This window comes from Littorina saxatilis, linkage group LG17 (genome assembly GCF_037325665.1).
Source record: "Littorina saxatilis isolate snail1 linkage group LG17, US_GU_Lsax_2.0, whole genome shotgun sequence".
Lineage (NCBI taxonomy): Eukaryota > Metazoa > Mollusca > Gastropoda > Littorinimorpha > Littorinidae > Littorina > Littorina saxatilis.
Genome location: NC_090261.1, coordinates 13,449,577 through 13,471,161, shown reverse-complemented (window position 1 = coordinate 13,471,161; position 21,585 = coordinate 13,449,577). Strand labels below are relative to the sequence as shown.

Here is a 21,585-nt window from a genome sequence, read left to right as displayed (position 1 = left end):
CATACCAGTAATAATGATATGAATATACAACAAAACATTACTTTGATTGTTGTGCAATGTACGATAATATATTATATACGCGTTTTTCGCACAGTGTGAGGGGAAAAACTACATTGCGGTATTTTCTACACAGCAAAGCACGAGACTATGCTAATATTTTTTAATTTTGCTGGGTGTTTTTTAACAGTTATACGATTTCGTAGCTTCTGTTTTTGACAGGCTACAGCTTGAAAGGATTCAGAAAAGGGAAAGGTTTATTTATGGAACGTCAAGTCACAGAGAAAGTACAGAAAAGGCAATGTGTGAAACAAAGAAAAGAATTGTCGGTTTAGCTCCCGGTGTTGATATTAGTTTCTCCAATAATGAACAATGTGACTATCAATATGACTCCCGCAGTGGGGCACTGCGGTTATGAAATTAAAGGCCCCTCCTGTTTTTGGAACCGCAGGAGCTTTCTAGTTTGCTGTTAGGTAGATTTTTGGTTCCTCTTTCCTGTCATGCTCTCTTTTTCTTCATGAATTCTTTTCTTTTTTCTGCCTTCTTGCTCATTCACCTGTATTTTTTCCAAAAATCTCTTCTCTTGCCGCTTGTCTCGCGATTCATGTATAGTTTAATCTGTTAGTGTTCTGATGTAAGTCCAGCAGTAGATAGGTTAAGCCTATTTTAACATACTGGAAACTGGTAATCTTCCAGTAGGTATTAATTTAGTTTTACTAAAGCCTGCTGGGACACAAGTAATGGGTTAGTGCATTTGTAAACAGGAATCGCTTGACAAGTGGCCCCCTTCATCCCCCCCTTCCTCGTCCTGATATGGCTCTGCGTAGTCGGCTGGACGTTAAGCAACAAATAAACAAACAAACAAACAAAATCAATATGACTATCAATATTGTGACATACATTTATAAACTAGAGGAATACCCGGCTTCGCCGGGTGAATCGCGAGACAGAGACAGACAGCGTGGCGGTTCACCACAATCACCTTTGAAGGCGAAGTCCTCTCAAACGGGATTGAGAATTTTAGAGGTTATTTCTAAGCCCTATATATCAAAGGCCAGAACATACAGACAGACAAAAGCCGCCAGACCCCATCACAAACAGAACTCTACAATCCACAGGTGTTGCCTTCACACACACTCGTTCTTTTGTGAATTTTATTCGGTGTTTCCGATGGCAACAGGTAACAGGTAACAACCGTCACCTGTTACAGTGATTGCGTAGATCAGAGAATGTGTAGCAAGGGGCCCGGATTGCCAATTTATGTAATCAATCAATCACATTTTCTGTAGGGAACCATCCACTGAGTGTCAACATAGTGTGTGAAATAAAGATAGCATGTGCTTTAATAATGTTTTGTGCTTTCAGGTTACATTGGTGGGTCCTTGAAGGTGGATCAATTCCAGTGTGACGTTACCAGAGTGTACTCGCGTTTATTTGGAAACAAATTGAAGACCACAGTGTTGTTTATGTTATGATTGTGTGTGCGTGTGTCTGGGTTTGCTTCTGCGTTGCTTCACTTGTTTGGCTTCTTCTTCTTCTTCTTCTTGGCGTTCGCAGAGGTTACACGATCAATCCAGCACTGGTGATAAATGTTTTCTCCAACTCCTGTCGACTGCCGTATAGTTTGACTTGTTTGGCTATGGCTTCTTCGTGCGTGTGCGTGCGGATGAAGAAGAGCAAGCATGAGTGCGTGTGCGCGTACGTTTTAGCTTGTACTTCTCTGCTTTTGGCTTTGTGCGTGTGTGTGTGCGAGCAAGTTTCTACCTCCAATGCAGTACGTAACAACATTACAATGAATTTCATTTCACATCTGATCAAAGGCTATGCTCACCAAAACAAAACACATAGAAATAGAAACAATTGTCCGAATTTAAGTTGACATTTCGCGTCCGTTCAACTCGTACGAGTAGTACTTTGTTAATAATCATAGTAGCTTTGGTAATCAAATCACATATGTGTAGATTGCTAACGTAGGAGGTGTGTTAAAACGGCCAATCCTGCGCACTTGTAATTTTCCCTAATATTATACGACAATTCTTCACTGTCTGGAAACTCGTATTTGAGAATAATTGCAAAATCTGATAAAGAAACCCGTAATGGAGATTTGTTGCGTCTTTGTCCGAATTGTAACACTGTTTGCTTGTACGTCTGTGCGGTTGTTTGTCTGTTCGTAACTGAATATTTTCTTGTTCATCTGCCTCGTACTTTGTTTGCTCGTGTAATTCTGTTCACTGTCTGAATGCGTTTGATTGTCGGGCAGATATCGCGCAAACTGAAACTCGTTCTTGGATTTAGAACTTCTCTGTTAAATCATGTGAACGTCTTGTGATTTTCTTTTTTCAATAAGGTCCAATTTCTCTGCAAATCAGAGTTCATGGCTGCGTATAAAATGTTTTATTGCGATTTCCTCTCTGCGAGGATTTTACCGTGTACATAGGGTAAAATAATGCTTAATTTCGTGCCGGAAACAGTTGTAAAAACAACCCACCGAATTTGATTAGGTAGGAATCTCCTTTCAATAATAATTCAATTTTGTTAGTTTCTCCCTTGCCGATGAGACATTCACGATGTATTTAATGCAGGTTAACGTGATAATATATTATACCGTGTAATACTTAGTACAAAATGCCTCTCTTTAAATGTGAATGGTTCACCGAAAAGGACGATTGTATCAACAACAAAAAGTAATGGATAGTCCCTACAAGAAGGACTTTATTGTTCTCACAAACCAATCGAGGCCACAAATGTAATAATGAATATGAAAAGAAGAAGAAAAAAAGTAAAATCGAATGATTAAGAGTGTCCTCCCACATATGATATACCAGCAGCGAAATCAAAAACGTGCCCCACCTTCTCCAGAATCTATCTCCTAACTCGAGATCAATGAATCGTGCCCCTAGTGCTAAGGTTTGTGAGAATAATGTCGTTCTTAAACACACACACGCAACACTCACATTCATTTCAAAACCCTTTATTGCACAAACACCATCGAGCCGAACACGAGGAGAGATCGACAACCCAGTACAGCGAAGGGGAGGCAACCACACCAGGTTGGCATCGCCTGAAAAAGTAAGTAAAGTTATTTTAAAATATGAAACAGCACGCCTGTAAGGGGAACCCCGGTTTCATTAATCTATAACATTGGAGATAGGCTCTGGAGGGCCAGTTTTTATTTTTACTGCTCGTACTAGGGGCACGGTTTGTTGTTCTCGGAGTTTCGAGATCTGGGAGGCCATTTTTTTTATCATTAAAATGAACGAAGCGAAAGAATAATTTTTTTTTTGCTGCTCGTACTGGGGAGCCATATGGCAATAATTTTTGGATTCATAACGTCAACGGGCAAGCAAAAATGCTTTTTTAGATTCACAATTTGAAAAACTGGCTTTGTATTTGTGATTTAAATGAAGCGAGAATAATTTTTTGCATCTTTCTGATCAGACTGTAGAATGGCATTCGCAATTATTCTTTGAATATAGCAACATAGTGTAAATCTAACAAGCCGAGTTCTTTCCGTTCCAACAAACAGGCACAGATGTTATTTTTCACGGAAAGAGTTGAAAAAATGGCTTTGTATTCGTCACATGATGCTGAAAGAAGCAAATAAATCTACATCTTTCTGCTCACTGATCAGGCTGTACAATTCACAATTATTATGTTACATTATTGCTGCTGTTGCTATGAAATTCGTCTTAATATATAGCAATATAAATCGAACAGGTTCTAAAATGGATAAGGATGTTTTACTGTGACTGCACATCAGTCTTGAACATTTCTAAATAGTTTACGGTCTGAAACAATTTTTTTGCCAATGCTTTAATCTTCATGCATTGTATTTACTCAAGATAAAAGAACAAAAGAACGGACCGCTAAAAAAACTAATGTATTTGCAGCAATAACAGCACTTTATTATCCATTTTAGCATTATTTTTCTATTACTCGGAATCTTTCTTAACACAACTTCTACCCAGTGAAACAAGATAAAAGCGCGATCAAATTTAGAACTATTGCAACTAAATCTGTTTATAAAAAGAAGAAGAAATATTTACAATTTTGGTGTTGCTATAACTCAACATGAAACGATTAAAATACTAAATCTGCACCAACAATATTTTTCTTTATTTGGTGTTTAACGTCGTTTTCAACCACGAAGGTTATATCGCGACGGGGAAAGGGGGGGGGGGGGGGGGGGGGGGGGGGAGATGGGATAGAGCCACTTGTCAATTGTTTCTTGTTCACAAAAGCACTAATCAAAAATTTGCTCCAGGGGCTTGCAACGTAGTACAATATATGACCTTACTGGGAGAATGCAAGTTTTCAGTACAAAGGACTTAACATTTCTTACATACTGCTTGACTAAAATCTTTACAAAAATTGACTATATTCTATACAAGAAACACTTAACAAGGGTAAAAGGAGAAACATAATCCGTTAGTCGCCTCTTACGACATGCTGGGGAGCATCGGGTAAATTCTTCCCCCTGACCCGCGGGGGGTACCAACAACATATAGAAACCTGAGGAATATACCAGTTCTTTGCTAATACTATTGCTGAACAGCAACAAGAATGTTTTTTCTTCTCTGTGCTAAGACCATAAGCTGCATAAATCAACAAAAGCACACCTCATTCGAAAGTAAATTGTTTAGAATACAAAAGGGGCAATAGACGATGTGTGTGTGGGTTGTTGAAAGTTGCGCCCCTTGAAACACTGAGGCAAAACAATGCCACTCATTATTTCTTGAGCCAATCGATCTAGGCATCTCAGTGACGTGCATTTTATGCAGAGTTATCAAGAGTTCACGCCATTTTCATGTTGAAAATATGCACATCAGAACTCGCTACTTAGCGCTGCCATGGTCGCTTCTGTGCAATATCGGCGACTAAGCGTTTTGCCAACTGAACTATGTTTATACATTCCACAAAAAGCTCGGTTGGCGAAACACACATCGCTGGCGACACTGCAGACAAGTGATTGATGTGGCGGCGAAAAGTCTGCTCCAACGTGCATGTTTTGATTCGGAAAGGGTGAACGTTTTTGTTTTCACACGGGTTCAACTAATCAATGAAATTGTTTTACCGCAATGGCTTTATGGGGGCACAGCTCTAAAACAATGATTTCTTTTTTAAACGAAACATATTTCCGAAAAATAGTTCTTATGTGCAAAATGACGAGCCAATTTGTAAAACATCTTTTTTTTTTAAAGAAGATTGAAAACTCGTCCAGTACTGTTCAGCCAACATGTGAAATGCAACGAGAACGTTGTCTCAAAACTGTTCGCGTAAAATACATACAACTATTGTTGCAACATGAACAGATATAGCTGCTTCTGTTTTACAAAACACAATTTTTTTTAATACAACAGACCAGCATTACTTGCAATCCCTGTTCAAAACTGTCAATTTCTGATATGTTTTTGGATATCCACGAACTGACTTCACATCAGTTTTCTTTTTAAAAGGTATATTCCTGAAATCTTTAAAATCGGACTTTTCCCCCACATAAAGCCTTAACAGAATTAAAAACAAATTAAAAATAAAATACGGGGCACTTTTTATTTTGTTTGACATAAGAAAAAAGATTGTTTTTCCATTCCGAGCGTACAGTAGACACAAGTAGTAAACGAAACTAGTACGAACGTAGTTTTCAATTACAGTATTTAGAACACAGGAACGGGCGCCCTAGCTCTTTTGGATCAGAGTTCCGATTCTTTATCATACTTTCCCGGCGCTTAATGTCTAGCAGGCGAAAGTAGTGGGATTTTAGGAAGAGGAATCCGAATTCCAGCGTTAATGCAGTCTAGTTCAAGAGGTAAAGGAAAAACTTTAGGCCAGTAAAGAAAAACGCTGTATGTATGCGAATTCTAGGGGACTTGTGAGCGGCAGTTTCGTTGGGGATAAACAACGTTTTAGAATGTCTGCTGCACTAAAAACCGGAAAACATACTTTATACTTTTATTTTTGGACGAAAATTTGTCATACAGCTTAAAAAAAAAAAAAAAGGCACTTGTGATATTGTTATTGGAAAATAACGAACAAATCAAAGACTCCTACCATTTACCGGAAAAAGTCATTTGTATATATAAAATGCAGAAAAAATGGTAGTTCTAGCTGTGTTTGGGCCAACAAGTAAAACGTTTTTTTTATTTTAGTTATATTTTTATCAACTTTTAATTTGTCAGCTTTAAAAAGAACATTTAATAAGTAGAGTTATGTCGAAACTTGTTAAAAGAAATCCCTACATGACTGGGCAAATCATTTTAAATTGCAGCAAAAACTGATGGTTGGAGAAAAAGGATGAAATACTTTTGCGACTACAAGTGAAACTGAATTTACATACAGTGACACTACAATTGAAACAAAGCAACTTTCAGTTACAAGTGAAATGAAATTACCGAATGGCGATGCTTTAGAAAAACAAGATACGCTTTTAGCAATAGCTACAAAATCCTGCAATGATACTTTCCTACAATGGGGGTAAAATGTGCGTGCGTCAGAAATGGTGGTTCCTACCTGACTGCCGCGATGAAAGGTTGCCGATGACAGAGCTTCACGTTCCGACGTCGAGGTATGATGACATCACCTGCAAAGAGCAACAATTCAGTTTTCGACAAAACTAATGCAAACACAAAAAGAGGAGAAAATATAGTAATCTCTGCAGAGAAGTTACAAATTCAACAGGAAGAGCGCATTGTTACAAAAGAAAAGTTAAGCAGTAGTTGAAAAAATACTAGACTTGGAAGCGTGTTTTGGCTACAACCAGTGATCGGTGCAGTAGGCATAAAGAGGGTAGTTGGGACTTTTAAGATCAATATTGCAGAATTGTTTTTACTTATATATGAATGAAAGTTTGTCAGTTTCACACAAAACGTGTGCAAAGCACGGTCTAACAAGAGATTTGAAGGAAGCGGGAAACAAAGAATTGGACTAGCGAAGAAAACGTGAGGAGAAAAACGTTCGAAAGCTGGAGGACAAGAATGCAGGAAAAATTATTAAACACGGACATATTGACGATAATTACCTTTAGACCACGGAAAGATGTTCCCATCCTTCAAGGAAGCATCGATGACCACAGCCGACAGAGAACTTGATGAAGTGACGTCAACAACCTGTGCAGGAAAGAAGGAAAACGTTAGCAAACTGAAAAACTCCACACATAATTATTCCCTCACTCATACTATTAGGCAAAAAAAAATAAAAAAAATAGGTGTGGTTACGGTAACATAGCCAAAAAAAATAGGGTAGGAAGGTAGGCAATAACTTTTTGTTGTTTAAAATTTTTTTTTCTAATGTGTACAAATTAAACCTACTTGACAGGGAAATAAGTGTGCGACTCGGGCGACTGTGCTTTCGTTGCGTTTTCTGCACTCGGTTTTTTTTTTTTTTTTTTTTTTTTTGACAAATGTAACAAGAAATTCCTCCGAGGTAGGAAAAACACCCCCGTCCTTACCATTCTCACTGCCACCAACTGAGAAGGTTATTTCCCTTTGACCATTAATATGTCCCTCTATAAGTCCTTGTATAATTTTAATCCACCAATAACTCCCTAACCGTGTGTTTGACTGGTCCCAATTTTTGTAAGGACCGTCTCAGGAATGTATAGAACCTGTTCACCAAGTTTGGTGACGATCGGTCCGTTCATTCTTGAGATCTATATGCGAACACAAACAAACAAACAAACACATCGACCGAATCCTATACACACCCCTATACCGGGGGTGTAATAAAAAGTTATAGGGTCGGCCCTTAAAAATTGGGTAGGTCGGGTTACCGTAACCACACCTATTTTTTTTTTTTTTAGGCCTAATGCAAACACAAAAAGAAGAGAAAATATAGTAATCTCTGCAGAGAAGTTACAAATTCAACAGAAAGAGCGCATTGTTACAAAAGAAAAGTTAAGCAGTAGTTAAAAAAATACTAGACTTGAAGCGTGTTTTGGCTACAACCAGTGATCAAACAGCACAACTCGGTGCAGTAGGCATAAAGAGGGTAGTTGGGACTTTTAAGATCAATATTGCAGAATTGTTTTTACTTATATATATGAATGAAAGTTTGTCAGTTTCACACAAAACGTGTGCAAAGCACGGTCTAACAAGAGATTTGAAGGAAGCGGGAAACAAAGAATTGGACTAGCGAAGAAAACGTGAGGAGAAAAACGTTCGAAAGCTGGAGGACAAGAATGCAGGAAAAATTATTAAACACGGACATATTGACGATAATTACCTTTAGACCACGGAAAGATGTTCCCATCCTTCAAGGAAGCATCGATGACCACAGCCGACAGAGAACTTGATGAAGTGACGTCAACAACCTGTGCATGAAAGAAGGAAAACGTTAGCAAACTGAAAAACTCCACACATAATTATTCCCTCACTCATACTATTACCATGATTTTCTTCATCATGACAAATCTTTGACACTGAACAAGCATAAATACAAGAAAGGATGCCAAGCATGCCACAAACAAAAGAAGCTAGAAAATAAGGAAACAAGAAAATGTTAAACTGCGAAATAGTCAACTAACTTGATTACCTTCAATAATATTAAACCTAGACCACAGGCGGAAGGTATCGTCCACTGGACTACCACTATCACAGAAAGACTACAAGGTCTGTCACTCACCTTCGAGTCAGGGGCGGACCTAGTTGTGGGTAAGGGGGGGGTTCCAAATAGGAGCAGGGGTCCAGGGGCCGCTCAGGCCCCGGTGGGGTCCATGGGCAAAGCCCTGGTGGGGGGTCTGGGGGGCTTTGCCCCCCAGATGCTGAAGGAATTTTATTTTTTTAGGTCAATCGGAGGCCTCTCGTGGAAGATAACAAGGTAAAAAAAAACACGGATGGGGGGTGGGGGGGGGGGTTCCGGGCACCCAGGAACCCCCCCCTAGGTCCGCCCCTGCGAGTCTTCTGTGTTCTTGGACTTGGAGTCGCTTCCTGGGGAAAAATATTGTTCAAGACGGTTTGCCTCTTCCTACAGTCAAATAAATACAGTTGAATGATTGTTTGAACTATTATGTGCCTTTATTTTTCAGCTTCCGTCCGCTGCAGGTTGTTTTTAACCATCATTTGGACGACGTTTGCGAGCCGCTAATCCACTTGGAGACAAATCATGTATCCGCACCGAATATGCATACCAGAGCTCATTGGTCTAAAACATATGTAAATATTGTGCAGCAAAGGGAAGCTACCCACGGAAAAATAATCATCGGAGTACATGATTTGTCTGCAAGTGGATTAGCGGCTCGCAAACGTCGTCCAAATGATGGTTAAAAACAACCTGCAGCGGACGGAAGCTGAAAAATAAAGACACATAATAGTTCAAACAATCATTCAACTGTATTTATTTGACTGTAGGAAGAGGCAACCCGTCTTGAACAATAGTTTCCCCCAGGAAGCGACTCCAAGAACAAAGAAGACTCGAAGGTGAGCGACAGACCTTGTAGTCTTTCTGTGATAGTAGTAGTCCAGTGGACGATACCTTCCGCCTGTGCCTAGACTAGCAGGCCTTGATTTGAAGACCGGGGCGCACGATTCAAACGGGAGAAAACAAACCGCGGGTTCTGATTCGTTGAAATCACAACACATCTCCGTTTCAACCAATCCAACACTGCGGGTGGCTCCCGTTTGGATTGCAACTTTGTCGTGCACCTCGGCCCAGAACTCGTAGAACAAACTTAGGAAAGCACCGAACCCTTTTTACACCCTGCACCCCAGATCGCCGATCAAATGACTAAATTAATCAATTTAATATGCTCAAGCCTCGGAGCTCAATTCGTCAATTCCTTTCACGATAGATATGATTAAAGAGATTTGCATCAAAACTGAGTAAGTCCAAACTGCGACTGGATGGTGAGTCGATGACTGATTTACGATAAAATTCAACAATATCAACAGCCTTTTAGGCAGATTCTTTTATTAAACTGTGGCACATAGTCATGTACACACTATTGATGGGCATATTTAGAGTTGAACTACAAAGAATATGTTTGGGAAAAAAATATCTTAAAGATAGGGTGTCCACGCCGCCATCTTGGAGAGTTTTCTGCCGAATTGGGCCGATTTGAAGAGTTTGGGGAATCTAGTGTACCTTAATTAAGACACACCTGGCTCGGTTTGCTCAATAAAGCACCAGAAGTATGCTAAATAATTAAATAAAAATGAGTAAATTGGCATTTGGTCGCGACCGAGCTCTCCACCATTTGAAGATTAAAATTGGCCGTCAAGACTGGTTTTCGTCGCCTGTGCTCGCCGAGACGGCTGCTGTCATGACAACTGGCAAAAAATGGCGGACGAACCGGACGTATCGCAAAGAGCTAGTTCATTTCTCAACGAAATTGAGTCCACGGAATGAAAAGGAAACCAATGACAGAACCTGAACGGAAGCGAGGCAGACGACAAACTACAGCAGAACGCAACAAGCGAACCATATTCATAGGATATCAATGGGAACGATGGATACAGGAGGCTGTAAAAGTGTAAGTGTAACCGTTGGGGCAGAATCCGCCGGCGCCGATGAAGCGCTCGCAGAAATCCTGCTAGATTTGTAAGTACGACAATCCAAGTTCTTGTTGTGTAGATCTATACTTTTTCCTGGCCGAAGCCTCATTACATTTTTAATCAGTAATGCTTGCTGGTCCTGCCATTTCACGAAAATGGACCAGCCACTGTTTGTATCCATGTGCACTGACTTTCGTAAATTCCGTCACTTGAACTCAGAACTGTCATTTTCTTCACCGCGATACACAGTTCATTGCGAAGATCTTCCTCAGTAAATCGTTCAGATTCCACGTACGATTTGTTGTCAAGAAACAACTCCAAACGAAAGTTTCAAATCAAACTCATCATCCTCCATCTTGCTTGTCGAAGCACTAAAGTACTGTATCGATGTAGATCTAATGAATGCTTGATCAAGCGAGCGCATGCATACGTATTTTTTTGTGGCTGTGGCGGCTGATTCTAGTTGTTATGTTTTCGGAACACAAAGTGATGAATTCTCAGTGAACGCACTATACAGAGAGTAAGGCCAGCTTTGCTAGTGACACGCTAGGGTCCGCGCTATACTGTTAGGAGGGGGGGGGGGGGGGGGGGTGGGGGTGTGGGTAACGCCAAGAACCTATCGCCAGGCGAGTCTAACATCACTTACACATGGCTGTGCTTTGTGTACACGGGTGTCTGAGACTGTCTAGCGCCACCATTGTTTCTGTTGCTATTTATAAACTATGACGTGGACATCATTTGTAAACATTGCCGAGCAGGATTTGTGCTCGGAACAGCTGATTCTGTGACAGTGTGCAGCCAAGAGGCATAAGTGAAACGGGAACAGTCATGAGGATGCAGACAGATTTTCAATACATTCATCATGTTCTCTTTTAGAAAATTAGAACAAAAAATAACAAGAGGAGAACTTCGAGAAGTAACAGGAGAATGTACGCAACAATAAGCTTTATTTTTAGGGGGATGGGTGTGTGTTGGTGTGATTGTTCCTTTGTATATTTATCATTCATTTGTGTTTATACAGTGGATCCCACTTTTATAAGACCCCCCACTTTCAGACTCCTTTGACCTTCCATTTTAAGACATTGTTTACTCAGAATTTGTTTTCATAACCTCGTTAATTTATTCCCATTTAAAGACTCCCTCCTGTTCATGAACTGATTTTCTCAGATTTCATAGATCACATTCCTGTACTTATTTTTCAATATTCTTCCAGTGATATATAAAAAGGAATATATTACTCCCTACTTCAATACTGTATACATTTGTCAAATTATTCAGCCAGGAAGGTGTTACAATCTTTTGAGAAGTTGGCAGGAGGCGCTCCATGCTTTGACTGAAGGAGTTCTGTACCTCCCAACTATTATTAAATAAAATAGCAGGGGGCCTAAAATGTAGTCATACGCTCTTCATGGTTTCTTTGTGTAAATCATGTGGAGAAAATTACATCTTTACATAGCGTATGGTATGTTATGTAATGTGTATGTGCACAGATGCATATTTTGAAAAACTCACACATACTTTTTTTTCATTTACCAGTTACTATGCGAAGACACAAGAACAGCAATCTTTTACATCTATCAAGGCAACTGGCGGACGACAACCAGTGATGCAGGAGTCAGATGTTTCTTAATTTCATCTGTAGAGGAGTCGGTGTAAGTCAATAAATCTATAATTTGCACATTGCTGTCTCTGAACCAAATGAAATGGAAGAGTGAATGATGTTTTATTGTGTGTGTGTGTCAGAGTGTGTGTGTGTGTGTGTGTGCCTGTGTTTTCATTTGTTATTTAGACTATGTAATTAGTTTCAAAGAAATACATGCCATAGAATGAGTGCAGGTGAGTGGTCATATTTTTAATTTGTTTAGTTTTCTATCAAGATCATGTGTATATAATATTTATTTGTATAAGCAAATCGGCCGGGATTGCATAAGCTGCCATTGGTTTGAAAATAACTGTCTCTTTCTTTATTATTGCGTTTTTGCGGAGAAACAAATGGTTACAGTTAGAGGACAAGACAATTATTATTATTAATAAATGAAACAACAAATGCACACAAATATACTCAATTGACAAGAGCATTGTTCAATTTTATTTGATGTAAATCTCAAGACCACAGCCACACATTCTCTCTGAACAGTTCAAGGGGGAAAAACATGAAACTAGTGTCTGGATTCTAAATTTCACTGTTTGAGAGATCTCAATAACCCAGAGCCATTGTTGTATTACTTCCACAGCTGCACCATGTTGTCAATGAGCACTCTTGGCTGCTGTCGTATGACCAGGGACCTAGGGTATGCAGTCATGGAGACCTGCTTTGAAGGCTCTACAAGATGAGCAAATACTTCCTGAGAAACATCCCCAACTACTGAAATTTCAGGTACATATAATAACAGTTTTTGATCAGCAAAAAGGACACATTGTAACTCTTTCAGACGTTTTAGACTCGAATAAATGATAGTTCAAATTAAATTTAAAATAAACATCAGTTCAGTCAAATTGTGGAAACTGTTAAAATGTGAGGTGCGGGATAGATTGAATAAAAACTCTAAATGTAGAAAGTCTAGATAAATACAAAGAAAAAACATTTTTCCTGTGCTTCTTCAAAAATTCAAAAGCAGGGACTGTTTGTTCAAATTTGCTATGCTCTCTACCATCATCCTGAACTCAGGTCAAAATGAGTTCAGCTCACTCTCTCCCTGACAGGATGCCTTGAGTTTCCTTGTCTGGCAAGGAAACCGATATTTTTACATATGTAATGTATTATAATTTACTAGTAATACCCGTGCTCCGCATGGGATTTTTTCTTCTTCATTAATTACAGAGTTAATTATGAATAAGAAACAACAAAAACGTGTTCAATGTGCAATGGCAAGCGCCTACAGAACAAAATGCCATACATTTATTGGGAGAGATAAAAAAGGGCACAGTGGTGGATTGGCCATGACTTGTGCAGTGACAACAGTAACATATTAAATTTAGAAGTAATTGCGACAAAGTTACCCCAAAAAAGCGCTAGCACACACAGAACAACAAAATGTGATAAAACATCAAACCTAAGAAAAGGAGCGTTCAATGTGCAATGAACTGCAAACCATTTACACAGCAGCAAACATGTGACGCTTTCTGAAATTTCGGTCAATGTAGTGATATTTTCTTTTTACCCGGCTCGGCGCTTGAATACACTTTCTTTGTTTTCTTGCATAGCTGCTCGCCATTAGTAATGCAAGAATCTACAGTTTGGTGAAGACAGACAGTTACGAAGGAAAGGCTAAATGCGGCCAAACAAAACAAGAAGGGCAAAGCCCATACGACTCACATGCTTGACATCAAATAACTAAACCTAGCAATGACATCATACACTAAGAACTGCTTTACACATTTTTCCTACCAAAATACATGTGACCTTGACCCAAGGTCAAGGTCATCCAAGGTCATGCAACACAAAGCTGTTAATTCAAGACATAGGAAGTACAATGGTGCTTATTGGCCCTTTCTACCATGAGATATGGTCACTTTTAGTGGTTCACTACCTTATTTTGGTCACATTTCATAAGGGTCAAAGTGACCTTGACCTTGATCATATGTGACCAAATGTGTCTCATGATGAAAGCATAACATGTGCCCCACATAATTTTTAAGTTTGAAACAGTTATCTTCCATAGTTCAGGGTCAAGGTCACTTCAAAATATGTATACAATCCAACTTTGAAGAGCTCCTGTGACCTTGACCTTGAAGCAAGGTAAACCAAACTGGTATCAAAAGATGGGGCTTACTTTGCCCTATATATCATATATAGGTGAGGAATTCAATCTCAAAAACTTCAGAGAAAATGTGAAAAATGTGAAAAATAGCTGTTTTTTAGACAACATTTATGGCCCCTGCGACCTTGACCTTGAAGCAAGGTCAAGATGCTATGTATGTTTTTTGGGGCCTTGTCATCATACACCATCTTGCCAAATTTGGTACTGATAGACTGAATAGTGTCCAAGAAATATCCAACGTTAAAGTTTTCCGGACGGCCGGACGGACGGACGACTCGGGTGAGTACATAGACTCACTTTTGCTTCGCATGTGGGTCAAAAAGTGGCTACATTGACCGAAATCTCAGAAAATATGACACATGGGAGTGAAATAAACACAGCATTAAATGAGCAAATAGTGTGCACAGTACAAAAAAAAGTTTGACACATTAGCAAATAGGAATGAAAAAGTAACCCAGTGGTAAATATACAGTGGGTTCTGTGAACAATAACAAATCATATAATTGGGAAAGAATAAAACAGCGTTAAATTGTGCCCTTTTCTTAGATTTCAGTCAATGTGGACAGTCTGAAAATTCAATCAATGTGACAAAATCCTTTTGTCACGCTTCAAGTTCAACCAAGATGATGAATGCTAGTTAAAATGTGTAAAAGAATATATAACACCAATCATATAATTGGGAAAGATATCTCGTCGCAGTACCCCGACAGCTCGAGTCACCCACAATGAAACGTTTGTACGATTGACTGGACTTAAACAAATTAGCGGCTACATTGACATAAGTGAGGGACATAAATGTGCAAAAAAATGTGCCCAGAGAACAATAGTTGAACACATCACCATATATGTCTTGAGACGGGAAAAAAACAGCACTAAATGGAACAAAATTTGTACACTTCAGCAAACATGTGAGTGAAAAATAAAATGTTAACTCTTACACTGGTGCAATTCTGTAACACATGTTACATAGCCACTGGTGAATTAACAGAGAAAAATAACAAAAAACGGTCATAATATTATAGGTTTTCGCATACATGGGAGGTAATAGGAACCGACCAAACAGACTCAGCCAGTAGCGCGACATGTGTCGTGACAACCAGGTGACAGTATACCTAAAGTAGCGCGACATATGTCGCGACAACCAGCCTCAGGGTTAAAATGTGAAATTGGTTCTGCGTTCTGCGAACAACAAAATGTTTACACATGCATTGTGCACAGAGAACAAAAGTTTACAGATCACCATGCATATGTTCTGCGCGAACTTAGAATCCGGTTTCATTCTAGAATGGACCGGGTCCAGGTTGGAATTCTAACCCTGCGCAAGTACAGGGGTGCCATTCTAGAATGAAACCCTTGTTGCTGGTCCATTCTAGAATCGGCCGTGCGCAAGGTTGGAATTTGGGTCCAAGTTGGAATAGTCATTTCAGTTAGACTATCACACAGCCAAAGCCACAAATGTGGATTTTCTGTTTGTTTTAGTTTTTTGTGTGATTGGTTGGGTTTTTTTTCTCGGTTTTTTTTACACTTTACTCAAAGACATCGTGAATTGGGATTGTGATGTTCTGAAAGTGATTACGATTTTGAGAGACACTCAGCACTGATCGCTACGAACGGAAATTTCCGGACTGACAGTGTTTTGCCGATCTCGCTTGTAACTTTTAATCTTATTCATATACATGAAGTTGGTCTTCTGAATTGTGAAGATATAATGTCAACTTTTTTTTAAACCTGTGACAACAGCTCTATAACTCACTCTGTCCTTCTGTTGGTCTGTCTGTCGGTTAGTCGGTCTGACCGTCTGTCTGTCTGTCTGTCAAAAAAATTGTCAAAAAACCGGACATTTCCGAGAGGGAGACAGCGCTGACATTGCAAGCGGCCGCAACCGGCTCTCATCACAAAAACAACTGCCCTGCAAACATTACCGCCCTGGTAGTCCCCCTTGCTATGGTCTGCCTTTGTTTATTGCGTACTCAGGAGTGTCAACTTTCTTGACATGACATGACATCGCAAGATCGCCAAAGGATTTTTTTCAGGGGTAGACAAATCAACCCCATTTTATCAAAGGGAAGGTGCAGGTGGAGATAATTCAAGGGAAGACAACTCTGTCTTACCTACAAACATTACGGCCCCCTTTATTCAAGGGTTTCATTCTAGAATGGCACCCCTGTCCTTGCGCAGGGTTAGAATTCCAACCTGGACCCGGTCCATTCTAGAATGAAACCGGATTCTAAGTTCGCGCAGAACACATATATGGCATTATGATGGTTAGGCCTGAAGAAATACATTTGCTTTTGTTTAATATCTCTCTTGGGCTGCAAGCCAGCACAACATAATTAAAACATTTCATTTGCCGAATCAGCGCCACCAAAACTGATAAATAGGACTAAGCATGGAATATTCATTGCAGGGGCTCTTTTTATATTTAGTCAAGTTTTGACTAAATATTTTAACATCGAGAGGGAATCGAAACGAGGGTCGTGGTGTATGTGCGTGTGTGTGTGTGTGTGTCTGTGTGTGTGTGTGTGTGTGTAGAGCGATTCAGACTAAACTACTGGACCGATCTTTATGAAATTTGACATGACAGTTCCTGGGTATGAAATCCCCGAACGTTTTTTTCATTTTTTGGATAAATGTCTTTGATGACGTCATATCCGGCTTTTTGTGAAAGTTGAGGCGGCACTGTCACGCCCTCATTTTTCAACCAAATTGGTTGAAATTTTGGTCAAGTAATCTTCGACGAAGCCCGGACTTCGGTATTGCATTTCAGCTTGGTGGCTTAAAAATTAATTAATGACTTTGGTCATTAAAAATCTGAAAACTGTAAAAAAAAAATAAAAATTTATAAAACGATCCAAATTTACGTTTATCTTATTCTCCATCATTTGCTGATTTTAAAAACATATAAATATGTTATATTCGGATTAAAAACAAGCTTTGAAAATTAAATATATACAAATTATTATCAAAATTAAATTGTCGAAATCAATTTAAAAACACTTTCATCTTATTCCTTGTCGGTTCCTGATTCCAAAAACATATAGATATGATATGTTTGGATTAAAAACACGCTCAGAAAGTTAAAACAAAGAGAGGTACAGAAAAGCGTGCTATCCTTCTTAGCGCAAAGTCTACAACCCCGCTCTTCTTGTCAATTTCTCTGCCTTTGCCATGAGCGGTGGACTGACGATGCTACGAGTATACGGTCTTGCTGAAAAATGGCATTGCGTTCAGTTTCATTCTGTGAGTTCGACAGCTACTTGACTAAATATTGTATTTTCGCCTTACGCGACTTGTTTATTTGTCATGCTGTGTGACACACGCGTTGCAGTTGTCACCATGTGTAGAGTTTAAGATGATGTGATTCCTATTCTTATAAAGACAAAGTTGATCTCCGTTACACCCCGCAAAAATGTACATGATTGCCCATTTGGTCTTTGTTGATGTTCTTTGTCTCGTGACTTTATCGATATGTCGCAAAATGATTCCACAAAATTCAAAACAGGGATCAATTTTACCCGCAACTACTGACTCGAGTAAATAGTGTGCACAGTACAAAATTTTTTTTTACACATCAGCAAATAGGAATGAAAATGTAACCCAGTGGTAAATATACAGTGGGTTCTGTGAACAATAAGCAGATTCGAGATCGTCGATAATGATTTTTCATGTTTTTTTTTGGTAATTTATAAATTACAAAGGAATTGATATGCAAGACAGTTTCAAGCGAGCTATTTTTCGCGGCTGTATTTACTGTGCAAACAACTCTAAATATGACAAAAGTGTCACATGATAATCAACCGTTTGGTTTCACCGCTCACTGGAGCAGACAATTTTTTCTGTAACCAGTTGACAGTGATGAAACCATATATTACGGTCTCCTTCCGGCAGCAGTCCCAAAATACAAAACGTCTCTTTCCGTGGCTGTGTCAGTTTCCAATGCGACACTGTCATTGGCACTGTCATTCTTGTGACGCTCGTCGCGTTTTCACCTGTTTTTGACCGAAATGTAGCACAGGATGCCGTTGAAAAGCCAAAGGTCTTCAGCTTTTGTTGATCTTTGGCAGGCCTATTAGTTTTAATTCGGTGGCATAATTCAATGCGCTTCGTCAAAATTTCTTAAACTGAAACCAAAAGCAGACGCAAGACTTATAGTCAGTTGGAGTTGTCTCCCGTACTCCTAAACTTTAGTGTGCTGCAGACGGTTGTACCCAAACGGCTCATATTGCAAACGGTTTGGAATTCCCAAAAACGCAAGATCAGCACTACACGACTTCAGTGCACCTGTAGGCGAGAGTGCTCGGTCAATTTTGGACAATGTGTATCTTGAATGGAAAATATCGAATATCACGCTGTCCGAATGAATGGTGTTCTTATCGGAGAATGACGGCGCTCAGTTCAAAATGATAGGACATCAGACCGCCATGCTGCTATGTGAATCGGACATTTGAGCCTTTCAATCGGTCTATGCCTGACGCCTAACGACATCCCTGCCTAGGTTAGGAAAGGGGGGAGAAAACTGCTAACGCCCTGACCCAGGGTCGAACTCGCAACCTCTCGCTTCCGAGCGCAAGTGCGTTACCACCCGGACTGGTTTATGTGATTTTTCTTTGGGGTGATCTAAACCTTCGCTCTAAATTCACCTTTTCAACATGCATGACTTTTGACACAACTCTGTACTTAGCACAGGCGACCAGCATATATAGCCTGTGTACTGGCCAGCTGGATCGGTACATTTTTTCCTTATGGCCCACACACATTAACTGTATCTGGCTATTTGGACTCGTTCTCCCAAATAACCATATTTGCACAAAATAAATTGTCTGTAAGCAGCATAGTGTTGTGTTTTATTGATGTCTCCCTCTTCTGCTTCTTCCAGGACGAGGGCGTCGCTTCTCTGGGCCAAGCATGTGAAAGGAAACTCTCATCCAGCACCAACCACCAGTGCATCGAAATCCTGGAGTGTAAACAGAAAATCATCTTTCAGTGACAAAACTTGATTCAGATTTAAACATTAAAATTGTTAAAAAAAATATGCACCAAATTTAAGAAAATTGGAGAAAATAATGAGAAAGAAGAAATTGTAATTTATGTAATAGAGCATGTCTTGGTGTGTGTGTGTGGGGAGGGGGTGGATATACACCTGTGACGGTACAGGCTTTCCAGTATGATAGAACAGAGTTGAGGCAGGTATATAAAACAGAAAGCAATTTAATATAGATTATATCGAACACAGAAGAAGAAATGTACATGAGTGATGACACTGACACTGGTTAGTAAAACAAGACTGTCCTGGGACATTGTGAATATTAGTGTAGAGGCACCTGTAACATATCTTTAGCTTCTTGGAATGAATTGCACATGATTGTCTCTTGAGACACATATACTATATGTCACCCTCTCCTTGAAATAATCTTCTAATACTTGATTATTTAAACATGTTGTTTTGCATCATATCCATTTTGTCAGAGGCGAGTTTTGCCTCATTTGTACACATTTCTCCAAGACATTTGAATTCTGGTACACCTTTCCTTTTCATAGCTCGTGCCCAGTGTACCCATGTACTGTACAGAAACCCTCTTTTTTATGCCCCCTTATTTGTAAGGTTACTTTCTCTGATTTATGTTTATAAACTGTTATTTTAACCGTATTCTCAGACAGAATTATTTCAGAGTTTTTTAAAAAATATTTTAATAGTGGCAACTGTCTGCTTGCACTTGCAGAGGATTTAGAGCAAATCTCACACAAGGAATAGGTACTTACTGTCATAAGGCCAGCATTCAGCTTCACCATTTAGAGGCTAGGGCTTGGAGTTTCTCCTGGCCTGGTTCCTGGATAAGTTTCTGGAAGTGGAAAGATTGTTATTTCACTTTTAAATCAGTCAATACCCATTTTTACAACTATGCCTGCTTGAACCAGGCATAAACGAGTCATAACACACCACTAACCTGAACGATGAGCAAAACTTGCAAAGTATTTCTTATGAACAATGGTGTGTTTTTTAAATTTTAAACTGACTATTTCAAAAGAAAAAAAAGTACAGTTTTGTAAAGCACATTCATTTTTTTATATTGACGTGTGATTTTTCACACTTGCTTTTTTTTTAATTGTTTGTAAATTTTACCTCATCTAATGTTCTCATATTACATCTAGCACATTTTCCCTTGAAACCTTAAACAATTCAGAGGAGAGTGTTTTGTTACAACCTGTACTTGTGTATTTCCTCACAGGATACATTCCATGTAAATTATAGGAAAGTATTCTGATGAATGTATAATAACAATGAATGGATCATTTTAATGACAGCAAAATAAACAATGATGTCACAAGGGTGTTGTCTATTGCATTTCTGTGTGTCTCACTATGTTATCAGGAATTTTTTTTACAAAAGGCATTCTTGCACGTACAATTATATCACACAACTGTGGTATATTGCTCTTCAGAGGAAACAAAATGTTGGTGGGCCCTTTTGACAGACAGATGCACAGCACACTTCTATCCTTGCCATAATTATAACTGTGAAATCCCCATTATACTCTTCACCCAAGAAAAGAATATCTTCTGTTATTGTCATCAAAGTTCACCCTATTATTTCTTATATATATAACTATTTGTGCAAGTGCTATTGTCATTCATGATTCTGTGTATACATGCGTGTGTGTGTGTGTGTGTGTGTGTGAACCCGTGCATGGAAAGTACTAGGAAAAGGACTAAAACTAATCCTGATTTACCTTCAAATTGGTTCCTCAGCAGATCACTTTCTGTCCGCACCTCTTCCTCTCCTGCCGCCCTCTAGCACTAGTAAGGACAGCATGTTCTGCTGGAAGCGAAACTTCCATAGCCTAGACGGAACGAGAAGAGTTTACAGTTCTCATACTTCATCCTTACTCAATTTACAGTATCTGTATCAAACCTATTATCATCAAGAAAAGCTCACTTGACTTTGAAGAGCATGATTTATTCTCTATCGACTGCCCATTGAACAAATAAAATTCAGTTCTCATAAGCTTTACTAGTGCGAATAGAATTTTTGCTTTTAAAATGGGTGTGATAATTAGTATTTTCTGTTCTACTCACTCTTGCAAGCAAAGCACACTTTTACTTTTAGTTTACTGTTGTGTTTATTCCAGTGGTATGAATTGTAGCTAAAAAAAAAATGCATCTATCATATATATATTATCAAAAGAGTAACAGTGCAAATGCAGAGTCTTATAATTATTTCAGAAGGCAAGTCCTTGATTTTCCAATCCATGATCTACACACATTCACTGATTGAGCTATCGCCGTATCGGAAAGACGTCAGCCAAAATTAACTTCAGATTGGATGTTTCTCCACGAATTTCAAG

General features: G+C 39.1%; 1 long non-coding RNA gene across 1 annotated transcript; it reads left to right on the top strand.

Moving 5' to 3' along the window:
- The first annotated feature begins 12,558 nt into the window (after positions 1-12,558).
- LOC138952816 (uncharacterized) lies at positions 12,559-20,568 on the top strand. Its single transcript, XR_011451430.1, has 2 exons — positions 12,559-12,858; positions 19,119-20,568. It is a non-coding gene; the product is annotated as an uncharacterized lncRNA (long non-coding RNA).
- Positions 20,569-21,585: the final 1,017 nt, after the last annotated feature.